This window comes from Tachypleus tridentatus, chromosome 2, assembly GCF_004210375.1.
Source record: "Tachypleus tridentatus isolate NWPU-2018 chromosome 2, ASM421037v1, whole genome shotgun sequence".
Lineage (NCBI taxonomy): Eukaryota > Metazoa > Arthropoda > Merostomata > Xiphosura > Limulidae > Tachypleus > Tachypleus tridentatus.
Window position 1 is genome coordinate 102,182,497 of NC_134826.1, and position 24,409 is coordinate 102,206,905.

Sequence of the window (24,409 nt, forward strand, 5' to 3'; positions counted from 1 at the left end):
TCTTGACTGCTATTGTTAAAGGAGTTACAGAAAGAAAGGGAGCAACCCACGATCTTTCGCTGTTTTCTGTGTTTTTGAAGTTTTGTACTACAGTGTACCATTTAATCATAGCTTATATGGGAGACACGTAACCAGAGGCGACTTTAGGCTATGCCAGACTTGCATTACTTGTTTTTATGTGTGATTCTTACAGATGATACTCCAAACACGATTCGAACATTACCGAACATATCATGTCGTCAATTTGTACAGTTTTTATCATAAGCTCGTTTTAAAATTGTTGAATATGTTATAAATAATGCATGATCGAAATTTATATAAAAGAAATATATGTTTGTCTTCCCTTAAAGGTCAGAAGAAGGAAGAGTTATCGTTTTAGTTTTAAACAAATTAAAAGTTTTTGTATACTAAACAATACCCTGCAGACAATTTGTTTTACCAGTCGGTGAAAATTTGTGCATTGAAAGGATAAGATGGCTTGTAATAAGAAACTATAATTTACTATAATTATCTATTTTCAATTATTTTATTGTCATATACTACGAAAAGCTCTGTAACACCCAAAGATTATGGTGTAGAACGCCTAAACCGGTAAACTTGTTTATTTCGTGTTTCATAAATGTGATATCACAATAAGACTGTTAATAATTTCTCTCGTATTCTTCTTTCTTGATCAAGTTCAAATTTCCAGTATTATTGTTAAGTTGTGAAACATTTGCTGCGAGCAGAATACGTTTTGTTTTAGGGTTGTGAGGGTAAAGATTGCAACAGATAGTCAAAAGACACACGAAATTTGTGGTATCGCCCGCTAAACTTACACTACTCTTGCTTTATGTTAGCCTCTCATTGGCACACAGAGGTATATCTGCGGATTCGCATCGCTAGAAATTGGATTTAGATACCTGTGGTGGGCAGAGCACAGATATCCAGTTGTATAGCTTTGTGCTTAATTCGAAACAAACAAAGCTTTATGGGTTTTTTCAAACCTGATTCCGTTTCTAAGACAAATATAATTTATAACAATATTTATGTATAAACGCTAATGTGATTCATTTGGTAAACAACGCATGTGTAGCTTATTCGTGAGCCTTAGTCGGTTTACTTAAGAAAGCTAGTTCGGTCAATATATATTCTACTGTTAAAGTGAGTGATAATGTATTTGGCGTGTACTTTCAGTCGTGAGAGTAGTATAAAATTACGGTCAATCCCATTATTTATGTGTAGAAGGGTACCCCAAGAATTGGAGTCGGGTGGTTTTAACTAGTTGCTTTCCCTTTAATCTATCGCTACACTACTAAATTATTGACGACTATCAGAGATAGCCCTCGAGTAGTTTTGCGCGAAATTCAAAACAAATTATAACATACATACATGCATGCATGGTATTTTGATCTTAGTAAATTTATAACGGAAAACTGAGTGAAGAGCAAGTTTGTCGAGAACCTATCACTTCATATAATTCTTTCTGGGCTACTCATCATTTGAAGTTACCAGCCATACCGGCCGAAATGCCGAAGAAGACCGGCAAACCGAAAGATGCAATGGCGTCGAAAATTGAAGGCCTAGGTCAATGTTCAACGAAAAGCAAATCTAATGTAGGTGGCCTAACCGTAAATGAAAATATAAATTTAAAAACTTTAATAGAACTGGCTAAAGAAGAAATACAAAATATAGCCTCCCCAGTGGATGTTACTCAAATTAAGGATAGGAAAAAAAAAGAACAAAATATATAAAGTAATTGAAGAAAATATAAAATCTGCTGCTGTCGATAATGAAGCTGAGGCTACATTGTTAGACAATGAAAAACTAACAACTGGTAACGTAAATGCTAAGATCCCCACTCTGGATACTGAAACTAACACAAATTCAGAACCAAACGAAACAAATTCTGACGACGAAGGCTTTACACTAGTGAAGACTAGAAGTCAGAAAAAAAACAAGAAAAACAAACACTAACAAATACAAAAACACACAAAAAAATGTATCTAGATTACCAAAAGTCGCCATAATAATACAAGGCATACCAGGAAACTACAACCAACCACAACTTGCAAGAGAAATATTCAGATGTAAACCTAAAATTAACATTACTAACATTAAGCGTCTGTCTTGCGGCGGGGTCCTCGTTCAAGGACAGGAACCCGCTGACTTTAATAGATTACTGAAAGAATGGCCTTCAGACGCTTTTAAAACAGGAAACATAATTATACACTTACCTGGAGCTAGGGCAACACCCAAATCTTTTGTAATCAGGGGGTTGCACCACTCTATTGGCATAGAAGATATTAAGATATTACAGAGTGCTATTGCTTCCAACACCTTTCCCCGTTAAATTTGTACATCTGATAAAATCAAATGTAAATAATAATAATTAATAAAATAGTATTAAATTAAAACAGACACCTACGTAATAGACTTTAAAAAAAGAAATATATAAATGGACACATTGCCCTGGAAAAGACCAGTCTAAAGTTGATATTACTCCATATTAATCAGTCAATTCCAACAATGTAATGGAAGGAGGAAGAGGTCTCGATGTACCTGACCCTCCTGGGTATAAAAATTATATATACCCATGTACCAGACACAGACATGCATGCATGTTCTAGGATGAGACTGGATTTTTTGGCGAGAGTAAGCAAAAAGAAGGGCGAGTTTTTAATGAGCTCCTGAAAATACAGGAAACACTTCTAATCTTCTTTTTGAGTGAGTTATCTTCATTTATCTGGGCGAAAGAGCAGTAACAAGTACTCAAAGAAACAAACAGTAACTGTAAAACGCAAGGAAGCTTCAGACTTCACCTGGCCGACGAAAGCGCGGGTCGCCAAACAAAAAGCGAGGCCGACGACCGGAAAGGAAAATAGTAACACGACGTCGAGAAACCAAGACGCATGCTCTATCAGTGGTCTAAAAAGCAAGCAAAGTTCATTAGGTGGCCAGAAATTGATTTAGTTTCAAACGAAGTAAATAATTTTCCATTAATTGCTTTATGCAGTGTAGACAAAAATAAATTAACAATATTTGATAATGAAAAGATAGTAATTTAAGGAAAAACGTTAAGCAAGAAAAAAGTAGTTCACTGTCTTTAGCGAACACTGAAAATGAAGAAGGGGAGAAACTTCTAATACTGTGGTAGAGACAGTTTCCTCCACCGCTATAAATACCAAGAACAAACTAACAAATCCAAATAACACCTTGAATGTTGATTACAAAACAATTAATGATGTAGCCACAAACCAAGAACAAAATGATGAACACGACACCGAAAAACAAGAAGATTTTACACTAGTGTTATCAAAAAGACGAAATTTAACACAAAATGATAAATTACAGTCTTAAAACATAACAAATCTAAACAACTCCAATACTCGATTATAATCGAAGGTATTCCTGGCACATACAACCAACTCCAACTTACGGCGGAAATCAGACGATGTAAAACAGGTATCGTAATAGGCAATGCCAAGCGTCTACCCAGGGGCGGTGTCCTTGTACGAGGACAAGAGGCCGCTGGCCTCAACAGTCTACTAAATGAATGACCGAAGGACATTTTCACACCTGGAAACATAAGATTCGCCTACTAGGTAGCAAACCACAGCCCAAAGCAATCGTAATTCGTGGAGTGCACATTACGATAACCATAGAAGACATACAATAAACACTAGAGCAGTGGTTCTTAACCTTTTTCCTCGTCTTACCCCCTGAGACTCTCCAGGGTATTACCATGACCCTATAATAATTCTTGTAATGGTGAACTTTGGGTAAAAGTAGAATAAAACAAATCTATATAAAGATTCTAATTTATTGAAAATGTTACAAATAAATGACCTTGAGAAATGCTTGTTTGTTTTTTTGTTTTTGGAATTTCGCACAAAGCTACTCGAGGGCTATCTGTGCTAGCCGTCCCTAATTTAGCAGTGTAAGACTAGAGGGAAGGCAGCTAGTCATCACCACCCACCGCCAACTCTTGGGCTACTCTTTTACCAACGAATAGTGGGATTGACCGTTACATTATACACTCCCACGGCTGGGAGGGCGAGCATGTTTAGCGCGACGCGGGCGCGAACTGAGAAATGCTACAAGTGCTAAACAAATGCAAAATCCATGGAATTATTGAACATCATACAAAACCTACATATTCACTTAATGTGAGGGTTGATGCAATATATAGTATATATATATATATATAATGAGAAAATATACCAAATACGATGGAAACTTTGATATTTAAATTGTAAGTTCGATGTATTAATATTATATAGTTCAGAAAATTTAGGCAATTAAAACGTTGTAATATATGTAAATTTTTACTCAAAATTAGACAGGTGGCTGCGCAACAAGCATCTCGACGCTGTTCAACTGCCGCACTTCAGCGTGTTTCTCATTGGTGGGCAGTTACAGGAACTTGCCACAAAAACTACAAACTGCTCTATGATTTCCCTAATAATTTCCCAAACCGTCCGTGACTCCGAGAAACTTCAAACGACACCCCAGGGGGTCAAGACCCCTAGGTTAAGAACCACTGGACTAGAGGATCAAAATATACCTTACAACAAACTAGAAAGAATAATTTCCAAAATAACAAACAAACTAACAAACTTAATAAGAGTAGACACAGAACAAAATTACAACATTTTGGAATTGATAAACAACATTATCGCTCTATGGTACCAAAGATTTCAAGTAGAACAATTGAAAACACTAGCAATTGTAGTTACAAAATGCTACAATTCCCAAAGATGGTGAAGTATCAGCGGTATGTCTAACAACACCGAGGTGCTGTGATGTGGCAGTGAGCACCACATATCTATGTGCAAAAAAGAACGTGTAAAACCTAAATGATGCAACTGTGGAGAAACACACACAGCGAACTACAAAGGTTGCGACAAATACAAAAAATAAAACGTATCTAAGAAATGAAAACTGCAAAACCGATTGCAAACAATTCAACTAATACAATTGCACAACAAATAGACACTGCTACAATAACAGTGCACAAAAGCTGAGGGAAAAATCACAAACAAAAGAACAACAAAACTGAACCAAAACAGTAAACAACACACAAGAACTTAACGAAAGCACACACAACAAACCCCCAAGAAAACAACAATCATACAATAAAAGAAAGCACAAATGATGATACGAGTTTTGTAGTAAATTTAATTAAAAACATCTTTATACCTTCTCTACCCATACCAGCCGTTTTTAAATATATAACTTCTCCAGACTGCTGCATCTGCAAAATTTCTAGGACTAACGTATGATTCTAATCTTACATGAACAAACCATGTAAATAATATAAAAACTAAAATTTGGCGAAGAACAAAATATGCTAGGAGTCTAACTGGTAAAAACAGTGGAGCAACACCTAAAAACGCCCTAAAAATACACAAAACATATATAAGACCTGTAATAGACTATGCAGCTCTAGCATGGAAAGAACAATTGAAAACCAAATTACAGTCATTACAAAATACACTACTTACAGCAGCATATAGAGTAACTAGAACCACCTCTTCAAGGCTTATGCATAAATATTCAAACACACAAACAATAGTAGATAGACTCCTATATAGTACAATAAAAATTGGAGAAAAAATGAATTATTACGTGAACTCGACAAGTACTGTATACATGATGAATGTGATCCAAAGTACCTCTCCCTGATTAATTTATATAGCCAACCAATCAATTTATATATTAGATCATTAAGATAAAATTATTAAATAATTAAAAATAAAAATAGACCACCTATGGGCTAGACATTAGTGAAGGAACTGATGGTGTAAAATACATGGACATTGCCTGATAGGGGCCCGAATAAATGTGGGTTACTCTGGCCCTATGTAGTAATTAAGTAATTATTAATATTCCAAGCAGTTCACACCACCAAGAAAATGGTAGGAGGAAGAGGTCAAGTGCACCTGACCCTCCTAGGGAGAGGGAGAGAGATGCATGTCCTACGCTGCAAAATGTTTAGGCCTTAATCACGGCTAGAAACTAACCCGGAAAATAACCCGGATTTAAAAGCAAAACCTGGAGAATAAAATGGTATCACAGTCAATTTGCAAGACTAAATGAAAACTGTTTGAGGACCAATATAGTTGTGAATTACATCTAAAACAATGGTGTTGGAAATTACACAAAAATGATAACACCCTGACAGATGCGTTAGTTGTTGTTTCAGTGGAACTTGAGGCAGAGTAGGCATAGTAGACCTGAGAACTTTAATGAGCTGTAACTGCCTGTTGAAAGAGAAGAGACAACGTTTTGTTTCAGCTTCTGTATTTAGGCCTTCTTCAGGTCCGATTCTTATCCATTATATACACATATATTCCCTTGGTAACAAGGCTTGTTGGGCAGAGATTCGCTCATTTTTCAACAAGACATCGATCCCAAGTGTGGCGAAACTATATCAGGTAAAAAAAAAAAACCAACAGAACAATTACTTGGCCTTCACAAAGTTCCAGAATTAATATTATTCAGGGTTTATTGGCTTGTATGGAAGCTGGGAAGGTCAAACGGCGATTAAACAAATTGGCTTAATTGTAATACAAGACTAATAAACGTGTAGTAGCGCGTAGACAAGGCTCGCTACTCTGTTTAGAACAAAACTGTACAGGTTATTCGCTTTTCTTTTTGACTTGCAACCATGTATTGTACTAATAATAAATTGGCTATTTATTTTCGTATTTAGAGGGAAATTGAGAATCTATATCTCTTCACTCCTCTTTTATATGTTTCTTACATGAAATAGTAAATTTATTTTCTAATCAAAAAAAAATTCCAAATCCAATGCTGTTTATTCTCTCCTTCCTTAACTCACTTACAACTCGTACCAAACATGCTGCACCTAAACTGGTGTTTGTATTCGATACCCAGTGAGTATGAAACTGTAGGTTTTGTTGTGTACAAAATAAAAAATATCTAAGTTTTTAAAATGAAATAAATGATCTCAGATCACCTAATGCCCACACTACACATGTCAGAAAACATTGAAGCATGTCATAATCGCATATGAACTCAAATGGGGAACTCTGAGGTTTTGATTGAATTTATAATTACACCGAAACCCGAAGTATATGATACATAAAACATAAAGAACATAACTAAACTAAAAAGTTAAAGCAAAACTGCGTCAGAGTTGTGATATCGCAATGAAATGACAAGCTAGGTTTATATTGTTTTACTGAGTCCTGTGTTCTTTTCGGTCGTGGCTGAAGAACCTTTGGCCTAGATAAGGAATGCAAATTATAACTTGGCATTTTATTGTAATGCAGTTGATTGTTTAACCCGGCCTCGGTATTGAAGAATTATACTTTTGTACTGATACATGCTTATAATCATGTATTATACAGAGACGAAATATGTGAAATATGTTTGTTTGTTTTTGAATTTCGCCCAAAGCTACACGAGGGCTATCAGCGCTAGCCGTCCCTAATTTTGCAGTGTAAGACTAAAGGGAAGGCAACTATTCATCACCACCCGCCGCCAACTCTTGGGCTACTCTTTTATCAACGAATAGTGGGATTGGCCGTCACACTATAATGCCCCCACGACTGAAAGGGCGAGCAGTTTAATGTGACGGAAATTCGAACCCACGACCCTCAGATTACGAGTCGAACGCCTTAACCCACCTGGCCATGCCGGGTCAAAATATTTTTATTTGTCTAATTAAAATCTGTTTAATCTTATAATAACGTCTTTGTGTTCTTATTCACTTGTGAATTTATGACAATTTTTATCAAAACTTTCTTGGAACGTGAGGTTGTGATGTCCCCTTTCCCCTATGAAGAGACATCGAAAGAAATAAGGTTCAGATGTCAATCACAGTAATACTGCACAGCGAAATGTCTGCTGACTTAACAACGCTAGAAACCGGTTTTCGATACCGTAGCGGGCAGAGCACGTATAGCCCATTGTGTAGATTTGTGCTCAATTCAAAACAACAGGGTAGTACTTGAGGCCTTGTTACGTTGTTGTATTGACTTGCCGTCTGATTGCGAGTTCGTATTTACAATATATTACTAAAAGAATGAAGCAACATGTGAAGTAACGCTGTATTACTGAAACAAATTTGGACATTTCAATACAGAGCGAACTTGGCCTAAAGATATTTGAAATTATACTTTTTCAAAATTTTGAACATAAAAATTCTATCTTATTTATGGTTCGAATCTGTTAATTTTAAGTTACTTCATAGGTGAAACTGGATATTGAACACTACTAGTCAGATAAAGTTTGTGTATGGATTAACAAAGTTATAAAGAGAAATTAGTTTCCTTTAATCTACGCTGAAGGATTAGCTTAACTAAAGCAAATTTACTGTTTTATGTTAGGCAACTTACAGTTAGTGATTTCAGGTTTTTGAGTTCATAAAGTTTATTACACCTGACAGAATAGAAATGGAAAAGACGGAAAAGCACGTCTCTGCAATTAGTTTAAAAAATCAATCGGAGCACCATGAGTATAATGAATATTTACAATTAAACAGGTCTCCCGCTGATACAGCGGTAAGTGTACGGGTTTACAACGCTAAAATAAGGGGTTCGATTCCCCTTGGTGGACTCAGCAGATAGCCTAATGTGGCTTTGCTATAAGGAAAACACAAACAATTAAACAGTAACACAAAATCTGGCAGATTTACTGTTTGCCTTGCCGAGCTTTTGTTCTCGTTTCTGATTGAACATGTTTTATTGTTGAAATGTGAAAAATAAATAAACTTTAATCATGAGTACGTTTTCCACTATGCAGAGATCCAACTGATTTGAAGTCGAGTCACTTTGGCAGTCATTATGTGTTCAGATGTGGTGGCATTAGAGTGGTAAGTAGTACTGTTTTGCGTCATAAAAACTATATATATTTGATATTGATTTGCAACGTAAAGAAAACCATATCTTAACTCGCTTGGTTCCCATTATTTACCGCAGTGTAAATTAGATTGCTAAACAAAGCGACAAAGTGGCGACTTTTTCCGTGTTTTAAGCCATGAACAACATTTCGGCTCTGTTGCAAGAGAGAATGCAGACCCAGTGTACTTTACGATAATTGAGTTTTACAGATTTAGCGACGAAGATCTTACGTCTTCACCTTACGCCAGAATGTTAAATGTGGTCATCGTAATTTTCTTGTAATAAAAAAACCAAAATATGGAATGTTGCACATAGTGAGTCTTCCTTCTTTCTTTCCTTTTAAGGGTAAGAAATGACAGGTCAGAAGTTTTCTTCCTACTGTTTGTTGTTAGAAATGACACGTTAATAACGAACATATTATCGTACAGTTACAAAAGAAATCCAGTTTGCTTCGAACGAAAACAAAACGATGTTTGATTTTTAACAAATGTTATTGTAAGCAATGAGTAAAGTTTTACCTGAAATAGTACTGTTGTATTTCTTGATGACGAGAAACCCACTTGAAGTAATGTATGTACACTAGTGTTACGTATAGTGTTCCTAGCCTATACAACGTTTTGTTAGAAACAGCAGTAACAATTTAGGTATTATTAAAATATACCTTTTATTTTCATTGTTCTATATCCAGATCCCTTTTTTCTCTTTGTATGTATACAGTGTATGTCTGTGTATGCACGCGCGCACACACACACTCTTGCAAGTCCCTATTTTATAAAATTCTAACTTTTAACATATTATCGAGTAAAACATGGCATTGAGATTTAAAGAAAGATGTCCTTGACCCTAGAATTGTCAATAATGCCCTTATGACTCGTCAGATTTATAGTCTAATTTGTTACAACAAATTAAAAATTCGAAGTTGTTCGTGGATCCATGACTTGTTTTACAAGATTTCTAATAGTACATAAATCACTCTCTCTCTTTCTCACACTAACAAACAAAAATATCTTTAGTGGGAAAACCTTTTTGATTTTGATTTTAAAAAGTTGAGAAAAGTCCAGAGTAGTGAATAAGAACACATTTTCCTGCGTTAAACAGAGATAAAATGAACATCTCAAGAAGCTGCAAAAATATGCATAAGTACATCAAAATGAAGTTGGAAAGTGAACGAAAGAGTAAAGGACTGCGTCACGAAAGCTATTATACAATTTCTCTAGGATTTTGAATCTGTAAGTAATTCATCCGTTGTACGCTGTCACTGGAATTTAGAATGTTTTAGTAATTTCTCTTCATTTTTCACAAATCATCATACCATTTCACTCGAATTTAAAATGTTTTAGTAATATATCTCCATTTCTCAGAAACTATCCTGTCATTTCACTGGATTTTTGATTCATAAGTAATATATTTCTTTTCTTTTTTTCTACTAACCGACTTATCATTTCACTGATCTAGAATTGTATAGTATCTATTTTACCAGACTAAAAAAAGATAAACACACAGACACACTTTTTACTTTCTCTTCATTAAAAATGTTCCGTTTTCTGGAAGCATGACATTGCCACGTGAACTCCCTGTAACTATCTTCTAGCACAAATAGCTTAAAGCTCTTCCGAGACTTCAGCAAACAGAAGCACGTGGTTAGGTTCTTAAGAATGTCATATATCAAGTTAAGTTGGCGTATCAGCTAGCGGACACGTTTAAGAAAGATGGTACACCACAACTAGAAGGTAAAAGAAACCCGTCGTAATTAGCGGAAAAAAATAAAGACTAAGTTGGTGAGGCATACTTCTTTAGGTAGATTCTCTAGCGGGTCAGTAGTAAGCTTTAGGTTATAAAATGCTAAAGATCTGGGTAAGATCCATTCCATGGACTCAATTCAGCCTATTGTGTGGCTTTGTGCTTAAACAAACAAATATTTTTGAAGTAAACATATACATAAATAATATACTTACGTTTGTGTACCCGAAACATTTCTAGTGAATTTCTCAATCAAACGTCATAAATCTGATATCGGTAAAACGACGTTGTCCGAGGAGTCTTGGTTGTATATCGGCTTTTCAATTGAGAATAACATCACCTGTATTTTTGCTGAGTCCGTTTTCAATGCAACGAGTGTGATACACAATGTCGTTGTCATCATGTGACGACTGAATTCGATTTGAATATTAATTTTTTTTTATTTACGATGTATTTCACACAGCACTACGTGTAATTTCTAGGAAAAATTAACATTACACCAAAGACAATTTCTGTGGGCTTTCTCGATTTATTTAAGTCTGAAATACGCGTGCGCAGTTCGTTCAGAACCATATGCTTATCACTTAGTGAACATGCATTTTGATGATTTTGCATATTCAGCTAAGTCTGCCTGCATAACAACTTTACATTTACTTTCTTTTGTAAGAATTGAGCTTCAGTTCTTTCTATAGACTGCTATGAATACTTATTAGCTAATTTGTCTTCACTACGAGTTTTATTCCCATTTTTTTTTGTGAGTTTCTTTGTTCCAACTCTTAAAACCGTGTCATAGACTGAACTTTAATAGCTATTTCATACACTGTACGCTATTATGAGTACTATTTCTTTATTTTTCACTTTATGTATACTTTTATTAAATGAGTTATGTCTAAGTGAGTTTGTTTGTCTTACTGCGTAAAATATTTTCCAAATAGACCAGGATTGATCAATCTGACACACAAGTGCCTGCAAGAAAGCAGGCCCGCCATGACGAGGTGGCTAAGGCACTCGACTCATAATTCGAGGGCCACGGGTTTGAATCCATGTCACACTAAACATGCTCGCCCTTTCAGCTGTGGGGGCGTTATAATGTTACGGTCAATCCCACTATTCGTTGGTAAAAGAGTAGCCCAAGAGTGTGCGGTGGGTAGTGATGACTGTCTGTCTTCCCTCTAGTCTTACACTGCTAAATTAGAGACAGCTAGCGCAGATAGCCCTCGAGTAGTTTTGCGCGAAATTCAAAACAAACCAAATCAAACAAGAAAGCATAAACATCTTGTATATTGCAAACCGTGGTGTCTGTCCTACTGTTCGTCTGTCTCTCGTTTGAAATGGTGCGCGAGCAGACAATGCTTAACTTTCACTTTTGAAATGACGGGAGAACGGACCTGAATAATGTTGATGCTATATTTTATTTCTCAGTTAGGATATTCTACTCTAAACTGTGAGGAATTAATCACAGTATCATTCATATTTTGCCCCTCGCTAGTACAGCGGTAAGTCTAAGGATTTACAAAGCTAAAATCAGGGATTCGATTCCCCTCGGTGGGCTCAGCAGATAGTCCAATCCAATGTGGCTTTGCTATAAGAACACACACATCATTCATATTTGAAAATGTGACGTAACTGAAACAGTTAACCAAGAGTGTAACACAATTAATCTTTTTAAAGTCCATGAAATAATTTAAACTAATAGATTAACTTCAATTTTTCGCCTCACTGGGGACGGGTATTTTTGCTTTTGATAGAATAAGGAAAATTCAAGCGAAAGAGAAGGACATGAAAGCTACCGCAAATGTTTACGGGTTGCGGTAAGTACATACTGATAAATAATAATTATACGTCTAATCACGTCTTCTCTCTTTCTGACATATTACAAGTTTTCCTGTGTATTATTCACACTACTGGCGTCACAAAAGTGTACTCTGTGTTTGTTTTGTATGTTTTAAAAATTGTTATTCTGAAGTTGCGCTCATACGGAAGATCAACCACATGAAGAAAGCAGTTTCCACCGAAAAGTAAAAAAGGAATATGGAAGGCACGTGAAAGTCTGAACATAGCTTACGCTTGTTTAGCTTATATACGTCAACCTTGGTACGTAACTCATAACCGTTTAGTTCACGCACATCAACCTATGTAACTCATAACCATCTAGTTCACGTACATCAGCATTGTTATGTATGTCCTGATCGTTTAGTTCACACACGTCAACGTAACTCATAAACAGGCAGACTTTTACTGCGTACATAGACTGTCTTTTTTGCATGTAACTGTGTATACAGATTGACCATTGTTACACACGAACAGACAGAACTGTACTGTCTTCAAAGACAGACTTTTTTTAAATAACATGCAGACAGGTGGATCTTTTGTGCGTTAAGAAACACGACGAATAACAGTTTAATGGCATATCTGTCTACTTGTATAAATGATACCATGGTGAACATAGCAAAGACAATCTGGATATGACCACCGCTATGTGTACTCCATTATTACATTAACATTCTAGTGAACAAATTATCATGTAGATACCGGGATATGACCATATCTATAAGTATTTCACATCGACACTGTGGTGAATAAAGCTCAATCTAGATATGTCAACGTCTGTAACTACTTAATTTGTACGTAATACAACACGCATTACATTCTACTTTGAAAAATAATTAGCTCTTTACTTATAGAAGTATAAGGGATACTTTTTTATCAATTAGTATAATGTATGTTATTGTATTATCATTAATACGTTCCTCTTTCAGCAACTTGTGTATTTACTGTATGAAACGCTGCTCATTTATTTAATTAAAATATCGAAGACAGCGCACGTGGAAATCTCTTACACGCCCGATCGTTCGTACGTAGATAAACGAAGTCATTACACACATGCTAAATTAACGTCAATCTCTTCAATATAAGTCTGCTAGTATCCATATCGTTGTCTTCGTGTGTTTCCGCTTAATTTACAGGATAAACTGAGAAACGGAAGATGATTGTCACTGACTAATTTCTGGTGTTGTATAATGTTTGTGGAACGTCCTTTACATTATGTTCACTTCTGTGTGGATTTTACTCGGAAAGCGTATGCTTTTGAGCTTGATCTGGTCAGTTCCGCTGGGTTGAAACTTTGTAAATCCAGTCATCATGAGAAATTAACTTAGCTTGAAACGGAAGTGACGAAAATTATATTCTATTAGGGGACTGTCTCAAAATACACGAAAAGTTTTTAGCTATTCCATCATGCGATATTCTTCGTTCTCAACTACAGCATTAAGCGAAGTGTGTTCTCCTTCGCTATATATATTTGATAGCTAAGTGATGTCGGGTGCAACTGTTAGGTTTTTCTATGTTCCCACTCTTTGTACGGAAATGTGTCATTACCGATAAGCACAACTATTATCATTAGACTTTGTTCGCATACTTACAGATTATTAAGTTTTACTTCCTGGCAAAATATTTTTGATCAGAATCTTGAGTGCAACCGTAATTTGTACATAGCAGCTGTTAAATGGATTTGTATTGTCGTGTCTAGGTTTTCAAAAATAATTATTGGTACTGCGCTATCGAGAGTAATTGGTGGTTGTGTTTCTATACAGAAATCTGGGTAGAAATGCGTTATCGATGCAAAGGAGTAGTTTTAAAGTTATTTTCAGCTTTGTTAAGGATAACAAAATCATTGTAGTGTTGAGCTCTGTAAACTGGAAAGTACAATATAAGGGTCTGGAGTTAAAGAATATTGTGGTTGCAAGTTATACACAAGAAGACACCTGTATAACGTGTTAAGTGTTTATGTTCTAAATGATATTGTTGTTCTTGCTTCGCTCATCAACTCTTATCTATAGACGCTTTCCTTTCGTGCGGAATATATAACCTCTTTTGGTTGTATGTCAGTTTGATGTCCACTGTGATGCGAAATTGGGAGACTGTGCAATTGTAAACGAGCGTTAAGTTCATTCATCATGACAAAGGAAAAACCCTGACAAAAGCGTTGTGAAACTCCATTTAAAAAGAGAGAGAAAGAGCTTCGCAATCCTCGGGAAAGAAATAAGGAAGTTGTTGTATGTACCCAAATGATACCCTTTGGACCTGTTGGCTTCACATGAGATTTAGCTCATAATGACACCTGAGACGGCGATTTGTATACGGTTGGTCGTATTTTAGCGGCTTAAAATTCGTCATACTGTGCTCCTTGTTAGCATTTACCTTATCTTGTTGTTTGCTTCTATTTATTGACCAGCTCTTTTCCTTTGAGGCTAGCGATATGAAGATGTTTCGAAACAAGTTTCTAATCTCATGCTGAAACAGACTTACATTTAGTGATTTTATAATTTCTGGTAATGAGCATCTTGTATAGTAATCGTAGCTGGGCAAGAAAGATTGTGATAGATATATGTTTAGAGTAAGCTCTGCTTGCGCAGTTTCTGTTTAATTCTGCAGTGTAGTAATTAATTTAATGAATTTACGCGTGGAAGGAAAATGTTTAATATTGATTATTTACATATAAAATAATATTATTAATTCATTGGTTTCTAACGTAATATGGAGATTAAACTCATAGTTGAGAGAGAGGTCTTAGAAGTGAAAATTGACAAAAAACTACTTGGATAGCTTGGCTGTCGAGCACTGGTCTTGTTAACCAGAGGTCATAGTTCAAGTTCCGTCCTGATGTCACTTTTTGCTTATCAGTCTTTGTGTAAAATATTTAACATTATTACGATAAGACTATATTAATACTTCAGTGTTTCAACTACAGATATATCAGTCTTCCACTGAAAATGTGGAAGTGTTAATCCAGATCTTCAGATGATAAGTTTTAAATAAAATAAAATCAATTTGTTACCTGAAGATGCTAGAAAAATAGAATATTTAAAAAAAAATTATACATGTCGAATTGTTTACCCGTAGATGAAGAAAAATATTTAAAATTATTTAGCTTGAAAAGTTATTCCTATAAATTATTCAAATTGTGTCCTGTACAGCTCTGGAAACACTTTGCGAACAATGTTATTGAAATACTGCTAAATTAAAAGTCCACTCTGATTGGTTATCTGTCACTATATATTTCCGAGTTTGTAAAACTTTTTAAACATACAGAGAAGTTAAGCCCATTATACCAATGTATTATCTGAACACTGTCTTGCCTCCTGAAAGTTTGATACTACCTGCTAACTTCAGAACGCCCGTTCTGTGTGATAACTGTGTTATACTAAAAATGGGTTTTGTTTGTAACCTGCATTGTGTTAAGTTATGTTGGTTACCAGGATGTAGTGGGAACATCATTAGCCTTCTTGAAACAAAGAACTGAAGACCTGAATGCTATAATTGTGTGACTGTCGCATCAGTTTGGACGTTTTGACAAGAAGAAAGGAGCGTTATTTCTGTTAACAGCTATAGCTAATTCTGATTATTTGTTGCTATTGTTTTCTAACTTATAATTAAATCAAAGTCCAACTATGTGATTTGAAATGTCTTATGTGTCGTGTTTCCAGTGGGTATTTTTCGAATTGAAATCTTTCTTTTCAAATCGAAGAACTTCCAAATCCAGAGATATTTTTTAAAATTTTATTAGTATTTTTCCTGACGTGTATGTTGAAACTCTTGATGAAAGTTTAATAAAATCAGTTCATTAAAACGTTTTTTCTGTACTGCGTAAAGAAACTATGAATTTGAATAATCCCCATCCGCCTTATGTGCGAATTTTGTTTAAATTAGATTGTGTATAGTAAGTTGCATGTTTCTCATTCTCACGCACATTAGATTACGTATCACTATTATTCACGTTGTTTTTGTGTTTTTACGAGAAATGATGCATTTATGTCTCCGACGTCTGTTGCAGTTTTTTTAGTCTAAAATTAATTTCTTATAAATTAACAAACGTTTTAGCATTTGTCGGTTTTCGAAATATAAGTCATAAAACATATTTCAGAAACGCTTTCATTGACTCGTGCTGGCTGTGGGGAAACATGAATTCGAAGGCCTGTAATTGTTTGTGTCCATTTGCCACTTCGCACATTAAAGGCTTGAGTGCGTTATAAGAGTGACGGTCATTTAACATATCCCAAGAGTTGGTGGTGTTGTTGTTGACTAATTGCCTTCTTTCTAGTCTTGTCATTTCGAAATTTATGGACGTCTAATGCAAATGTCCCTTGTACAGATTTGCACGAATACGCAAAAAAAATCTTCACCGATTTTTTTTTTTCTATCCATTTGAATTAGTAATCTCATAAGGTACCAAACCTATCATTTTCGTTGTAATTCATTTTATACAATAAAACTCCTGTGTAATTAAATTTGTGTTTTATGATACCATCTTTTTTCATTATATTTTCTTTTTTTGGTGTGAAACGCATCAGAAAAACGCCTTGCTTGAATGTTGCAATAACAACCTGGATTGGAGTTTCGCACCAGTATTAATTCATTGTTTTTCAAGCACGCAAGCTCGTGCTCTCAGGTCGTATATGTTGCTACTCCATTAGTATGATGAGAAAAGCTTTTGCGAAACGGAAAGTAATGCATTGTAAATACGAAGGTTCGAATTCTGCAGCAACGAGTCTTACATGACTAACGATAATGAAGACAGGGTTTTAGCAGGATCTCTGAATAATCTTATTGACTCTGCAAGAGTTTCCTTCTGAAGCAAAAAGATATTTAATTAAGCCTACATCTTGTATCTTGTTTTAAGTGCTAGCAATTAGCCACTCCCATTCATTTTTTGGAAGCTAATGATTTCAGTCATCAGACTCACCTTCGAAAGATATTTAGAAATTTACTCTTGAACATCCCTGATTTTATAACTCTTACGGCTTCATTCAGAACAGGGGAACTCCTCCTCCTATATTAGGAATCCTATATTGTTGGTAAAAGCTAGGCCGCTCTACTGTAGAGGATCATTAGGCAATAAAGAGATGTCGTTAAAAAAAACAAAAACAGAAAGAAGCTTGATTTGTAACTGGTTGTAAATTGGAACGTTGGTTGATAAACTGTGGCTGTTAGTTGTTAACTTGAGAAGATTTTGGAAGTGACAAGTCATGAATAAACCTGTTGTAGCCCGAGAAATGATACGTTTGTTCATCAGAGTGTCAGTATTAACGTAGAGTAACACTCGCATTGTGAGTTAGTTGTTTCCTATAAAATTAACCGCTGCTGTCGACTGCTATCACTATCCTGAAGTTCACTTTTTATTACCAATACTTGAGTTACGGAATGGATGTTCTATAAGCTGCCGTTATCTACAAAATAATAATGACAAAATTCCGGTTGGTGGTAATTGTATAGTCAAGTTGAAGCTGTCGCTTCATATACGTGATTCCGTGAGTGACACAGATGATTTCATGACGGATGGGTAAAACAATACACGTTAAGATGATTCAACAATTGACAGGTAAAGCTATGCTGTCAGGATTTTAAGCCCTTTTTTTTTGTGAGAAGAGGTCTGAAAAAGACTGCCATTTACCTTTTTACCATGTTTTTTCATCAGATATGGGCAAGTTGGGTCAGCTGGCCCTGATCCCTATTGTGATTCTTGAATTCCTCTTTCTGTTGGGTGAGCTTGGAGATTTCAGTTTATGTTCTTATGCTTTCTATTTCCAGTCTCTCCTTTCTCGGAGTTTCTACTCCTTTTCTTTTTTAGTCTCTTCCGTATCTGTGCTATTTTCTTTCTAGTTCATGTTGTTGTTTCACAAACTCTTGTAGTTCGCCTTCTTTGAGGCGAAGACGCTCACCTCTTTCTACCCATTTATCAAAACCCGTTGACATGATTATATAGCGTAATTGTAATTTCTACACTACTTTTGTCACCACTACCGTTTTGTGTATTTAGGCTTAACTTCCGCTGTCGTTCATGTCTACCACTGGTTACCACTGTATAATCCTGGCAGGCTCGTCAAATGTCAGGTTTTTACGTATGTGTGATGGGTTCTTTTACAGTAGGTGTCTGTGACTTGTTGGCAGTAAATTAAAATAATAAACGCACATCAGACAATCCACTTATCTTAAAATAATATATCCAAAACAAGTCAAACACAAGGACAAAAATGCTTTACGCTATAGTGTATCACAGTTGTATTTAAAACTCTAAATAATTTTCTTTTCTTATCAAAAGACCACACAGGTTGGTTCAGTTGCTTTAGAATCCAACTGACAAGACGAATTATTTTACTCTATTTTGTTTTTTGCTCTATAATCTGCGACAAATTTGCTTGCATTATCCAGTGGATTACTACAGTTGTATCCAGAACTTTAAATAATTGTTTACTTTTCATCAAAGTCCACAGAAACATGTTCATTTACTTTAACCGTGGAGGGCGTTATATGTTACGATCAATCCTACTATTCGTTGGTAAAAGAGTAGCCCAAGAGTTGGCGGTGGATGGTGATGACTACCTGCCTTACCTTTAGTCTTACACTGCTAATTTAGGGACGCCTAGCGCAGATAGCCCTCGTGTAGCTTTGTGGGAAATTCCAAAACAAAACAAAAACACCTTTTCTTTTATGAACGTAACTTTCACTTGGTCGCCTCGAACTTTCTACAAACTACGAGACGCCATAATGTAACAATATGCAACGAAAAAAATACCGAAGATTCAAGTAACGTGACTTCAACAATACAACAAAAGCCTAGTACAAAAATTAATCTGCGTACACAACGCAAATCCATACAGAGCTACGAAACTTATCATAATAATTAACTTTTAATACTCTTGTTATGAAAACTAAATAATCGTTAAATATTAAGTCACAAAATAAACTAAATAATGACACTTATACTAAAGAGTCCAATAAACATACGTTAATATAATTCCACGACTGACAAGTAAAACAGTACATGTTAAGATGATTCCATGACTGACGGGTAAAACAATACATATTTAGATGGTTCTACAAATGACAGGTGAAAACAATACTACATGTCCATATTAAGTTATCCACAAATAAATATAGTTTTTGAGCTGCGAAATTTGGAAAAGTATAAACCAGTGTTGTAAAACGTGCTTTAATCAAAGTAAGCATCATTTGCTTCAACACACTTTTACCAACGTGTGACGTTGCTGTTTATTCTCCTGCTGTAGAAATCAGAGTTTCTACGGTCAATGAACTCCTTGAAAGCTTTTTCTGCAGCTGCCTGGTTTTGAAACCGTTCATTGTTCAAAAAGTGTTTATAGTGCCAGAAAAACGAAAATCTGTATGGGAAAGGTTCGGGGAATAAGGTTGATGAGGCAAAATTTCGATTCCCAATTCGTTCAATTTTTTAAGCGTCATCCTTGACAGGTCTCATATCACCGATTTTGTTGATCTTCAGTCAGCTCATGTGGAACCCACTTTTCCAACTTTTTCTTCTTTTCAATCGCACTCAGGTGGTCGGCATTACGTGATATCCTTGTGCCGCTTTTCTGCAAGCTCACGTACTCTCGACTGCTTTCCTTAATGTGTTTTCATCTAAGGATGGCTTCCTTCCACGACCTTCGAGGTCTCCGAGACTTTTATCTCTATGTCGAAACCCATTGGAACCAACGCTGAACTATACTATACGTTCAGTAACAGATTCATGGCCAAATGCCTGGTTGATGTTTCGTGTTGCTTCAGTTCAAGTTTGAAGTCGTAGAGGAAATTCAGGCGAAATTCTTTCTTGTCCATGCTGCCTTGGTGGCTGCGAAACTTACTCTGAGTAGAGTTGAAACAGCAGGCAGTTAAGACACCTTGTAAGCGACAAACGTTGGATTAAACCAATGATAAGTTACTCAATATTCAGCTTCTAAATGTCATTGTGAGAATTCCGACATTTATTGCTGGATAACCTAATATGATTCCATGATTGACGGGTAAAACAAAAACAAACGATTTCACAGTTGTTACTTTTTTTTAAGAAATGAAGTTAAGCAGTTTCGAGATATCTTGCCTAATCCTACCTGTTTGGTAATTGACGTAGTTGCTATTGTCAGGAAGTTTGATTGATGGATTGCTTAGAATTCAAAAATATTGTTGAATATTTTGTTATTTGTGATGAACTCAAGAGTGAATATTTTCCTCTGAATTCAGTTTGCTTTGGAGATATGAAAAAAATACTTTGCTCTTCTTTCATGCCATTTGATTGTTTTGTTTCTTTTTTTTAATTTCGCTCAAAGCTACACGAGGGCTATCAGCGCTAGCTGTCCCTAATTTAGCAGTGTAAGACTAGAAGGAAGGCAGCTAGTCATCCCCACTCACGGCCAACTCTTGGGCTACTCTTTTAACAACGAATAGTTGGATTGACTGTCACATTATAACGCTCCCACGGCTGAAAGGGCGAGCATGTTTGGTGCGACGAGGATTCGATCCCGCGACCCTCAGATTACGAGTCGAGCGCCTTAACCACCTGGCCATGCCGGGCCCCATGCCATTTGGAAGAGAGACGTCCCGGAACCTTTCTGTACGAAGAAAAAAACAATCACGGAGACATGTAACACATCCATTTATGACATAAGACATGCAAGAATGCCTGTTCCCAGTGAAGAGAAAAAGTTTGATTTCATTTATGAATATAAATTATTTCATGGTCTTTAAAAAGGTTACTTATGTTACACTCTTGGTTTAAATCAAAGCCGAAGCTCTGAACCAGTTATACCGTCCACTGCTGAAAGTAATTGTTGAGTATTTCAGTCATACCTCACAACAATAAAGTACGGTAAAACTATGTTTTAATTCTTTATGCTACATCAGACTTTGAAATGTGATTAATTCCAAACAATTTATTGTAGAATATCCTGCTTGCGAAATAAAATTTGATAGCATTATTATTCACGTTGTTCTACCGTAATTTCAAAAGTAATGTTGATCACCGTGGTTTTCAATATATACAAGATGAACAAGATGTGTTTCATTTGAAACTTGTACGTTTTCACGATAGAAAACAATAAGAGTTTAAAGTTTGTGTAAGATCGTGTGTCGTGCTTTTCCCCATTCTTGTGTAAACATTTTTTTCTTTAATTAAAAGTATCCAAGATTATACAAAAGTTCAGTTGTGTGTGCTTGACATTCACAACTAATAAGAAAGTTCGTAGTTAAAAAATCTCGTTGACGTTCATATCAAATTGAGAAGAAAATCCGATAGAATACTAGATTCACTGATTTAATATTTATTATGATGCATGTATTTTGTGTTATTTTTGAAAGATTTAAAGCGGTTTTTTTATATACAGACCAAAAAAATGTAAATGCATATTTAAACTTCATATTTTTATTTTACAAGTATTTTAGTTCAGTATTTTTATATTCAGTTTTTTATGCATAGTAGAAATTCACACATAACGATTCATATCACAAGATAGACCTTTTTGAAGTATGCAGTTCAGAGTTAAAAACGTAATGAAAAGTCACGATACCCTTCAGTTCTGAGCTTTGAACTCAAGAAAGGTCTCAATTACGAAATAAAACATCATGAATAAGCACTTGTAATAAGTTTCTCATCATTTTTTAATTTTCTCATCCTTTTGTAGTTTTAGGAAATGTGTTAAATTTAATTGCTTGTATCGATTTTTCTGTTAAATGCATAATAATGACACAAATTAAGATTCAAGATAATTTTTTGTAGAATGAATCAGGCACTTATAAAAAAAAATATCTGGACAATAATAATATGATTCCCTGATTAAGGTAATTATCTAACGGACAGGAACTGGACCCTTCACTTTAAAGAAAAGAGTAATCTTGACTCCTGTTTCAGTGATGGCTTTTGAACAGTTTAGAGCAACTGATATTCTTAATGTAGAAAGTTTTACTCATCAGCCATGAAATTATTTTAATATGTACAACAGCAGACGATTCTTCATGACATTAGTAGTAAGGTATGCTGATTATCCAATGTAATAATGTTGTAGTGGTGCTACAACTGGTTAATCGGAGTCTGTCGATTAGTAGTGGTGTATTTTTGACTCTTACGTTATCGAAATATCGAAGAGAATTGACATCCTGCCACAGCTGTTTATTTATTTTGTTTTTTTGTGTATTGTCTTATAAAGCAATTTAACTTTTTCTATAGTTTTTAAAAAAAAGCTCTAATCATAGTCCTCACATGATAACTGCTAACCACCTCACTGTACATGGTTCCTTTAGAACATTCTAGAAGTTCCTACATTATTTGTCGTAAAGTTTAATTTTTTTTTCTTCTTGTCTCACTACTCATGCAGAACATATAACAACATTCAGGATAAAATACTGCCCAACTTGCTGTCGTTCCTGTAATTAATTATATTAGTTCACTGTTGTGCAGTAACACGTCTCATGTCAGAGCAGAGCCTGAAAATTGCTGCGATCAGATCTGTATTAAAACAAAAATCTAGGAAAAAGGCATAAAATTCCAAATGTATCTGTTGTGCAGTTACATGTTTCATGTCGGTCTTAAAACGTCTGCGAGCAGACCCGTAAAGGAAAAAAAAAGAAAAATTAGGAAGAAATGGCGTAACATTCCAAATATGCTATTTCGTTTCTCTGATGTTGTGTTGAAGAGAGAAAGTATTATATTGCTTTTTTCCCCCCATAACTATTATTCTCGTATTTAAAGTTAATCACCAATGTGTTGACTTTTTAAGACTGGGAAGAGCGTATGAAATACAATGCACTAAGTCGTGTGAAAGACTTAGATAAAGGTGTAGCGTATTGGGTTCGTGCATTTCTTCAGAAGAAAGTTCTAAGACTGAAAAATATTTTTATCCATAATTTCGGAATAAAAGAACGTAATTAACAATTTAATTTATTCAACAGAGTCATCAAATAAATTTGTATTCTCTCTCAAAAACAGTAAATATATGTATATGTGAGGCGTTAATTAGTTATGCTAATTCGCCTCATTCGTATGTTATTTACTTGCCTTAACTTCAGAGTTCATGAACTGTAAACGCTATAAAGAAGAATCACCATGAATTATCAGGTAGCGATGCCCATGTAGGGATGAGTCAAGTCCTCGTGTTTCTTTCTTCCTTTTCGTCAGCAGTAACTCGTACATCACAGTGTACCGGAATTCCAGCTTGCACACCAAAGCACTTCAGTACTCTCTAACATGTGCCTTTTTAGTCTAGAACCCAAGTGATTCACGATAGTTAGTTACAGCTCGAAATATATGCAGTGATACAGGTTGTTTAATATCAGTCAATAAATGACGCAACATTTGATGACAATCGTAAACAAAATAAAAATGTTTAGAAACTAGCAGTTAAAATTATTTATTGTAAAATTGTTGAGATGTAGGGATCAGAAACGACAGAAACTAGAGAGGATTAGGGATAGAAAAAAAAATCTCAATTAACTATTCCTGCATTCTACCATCTTGCACCATATGAATGGTTAAATACAGGGATGAGTAATGTAGTTTTCCTCCCATCTCAAATGCTCTCTAGTATCTTGATATTTTTCCATATCTACATCACAACAGTTTTAGAATCAATTTTTTTATTGCATGTCATGATTTAGCTCGTGCAGTTGTGTATAAATAGTTTTTAACTCAGCAGCATACTTAGAGCTGATTCTCATGGTTACGCTTTTTGCCATCTGCTATTCAAGTTAGCTAATCATTGTAAAGTATACAAAAACAACTAAAAAATGAACGTATATTGACCTTCCTTAACAAAATTAAGGATTATAAGAAAAGTCATTGTTTTTTCTGGTCCGGACGTGATCTACTAATTAATATGCTGGGCTGTGAACGGAAGGTTCAAGCTTTGAATCGCGATATGCCACCGAACATGCTCCACACTCTCAGTAACTAGATAATTAAATTGCAAAATTGATACTTTTTATGACTTCAAAGTTTTTAAGCATCCTGTAATTAACAAAGTCATGAACTCACAAGT

General features: G+C 35.2%; 1 protein-coding gene across 17 annotated transcripts in view; it reads left to right on the forward strand.

The window, feature by feature from the left end:
* LOC143244712 (nucleolysin TIAR-like) overlaps positions 1-24,409 on the forward strand; it is a 204,816-nt gene that overhangs the window by 123,450 nt on the left and 56,957 nt on the right. Inside the window, exon 1 of one of the 17 annotated variants that reach the window (XM_076489854.1) lies at positions 8,805-8,824. The exons of the other annotated variants lie outside the window; for them this stretch is intronic. The gene's annotated coding sequence lies outside the window, so the exon portion shown is untranslated. Of the gene's footprint in view, positions 1-8,804; positions 8,825-24,409 lie in introns of those variants that run through there. 17 annotated transcript variants of the gene reach the window in all.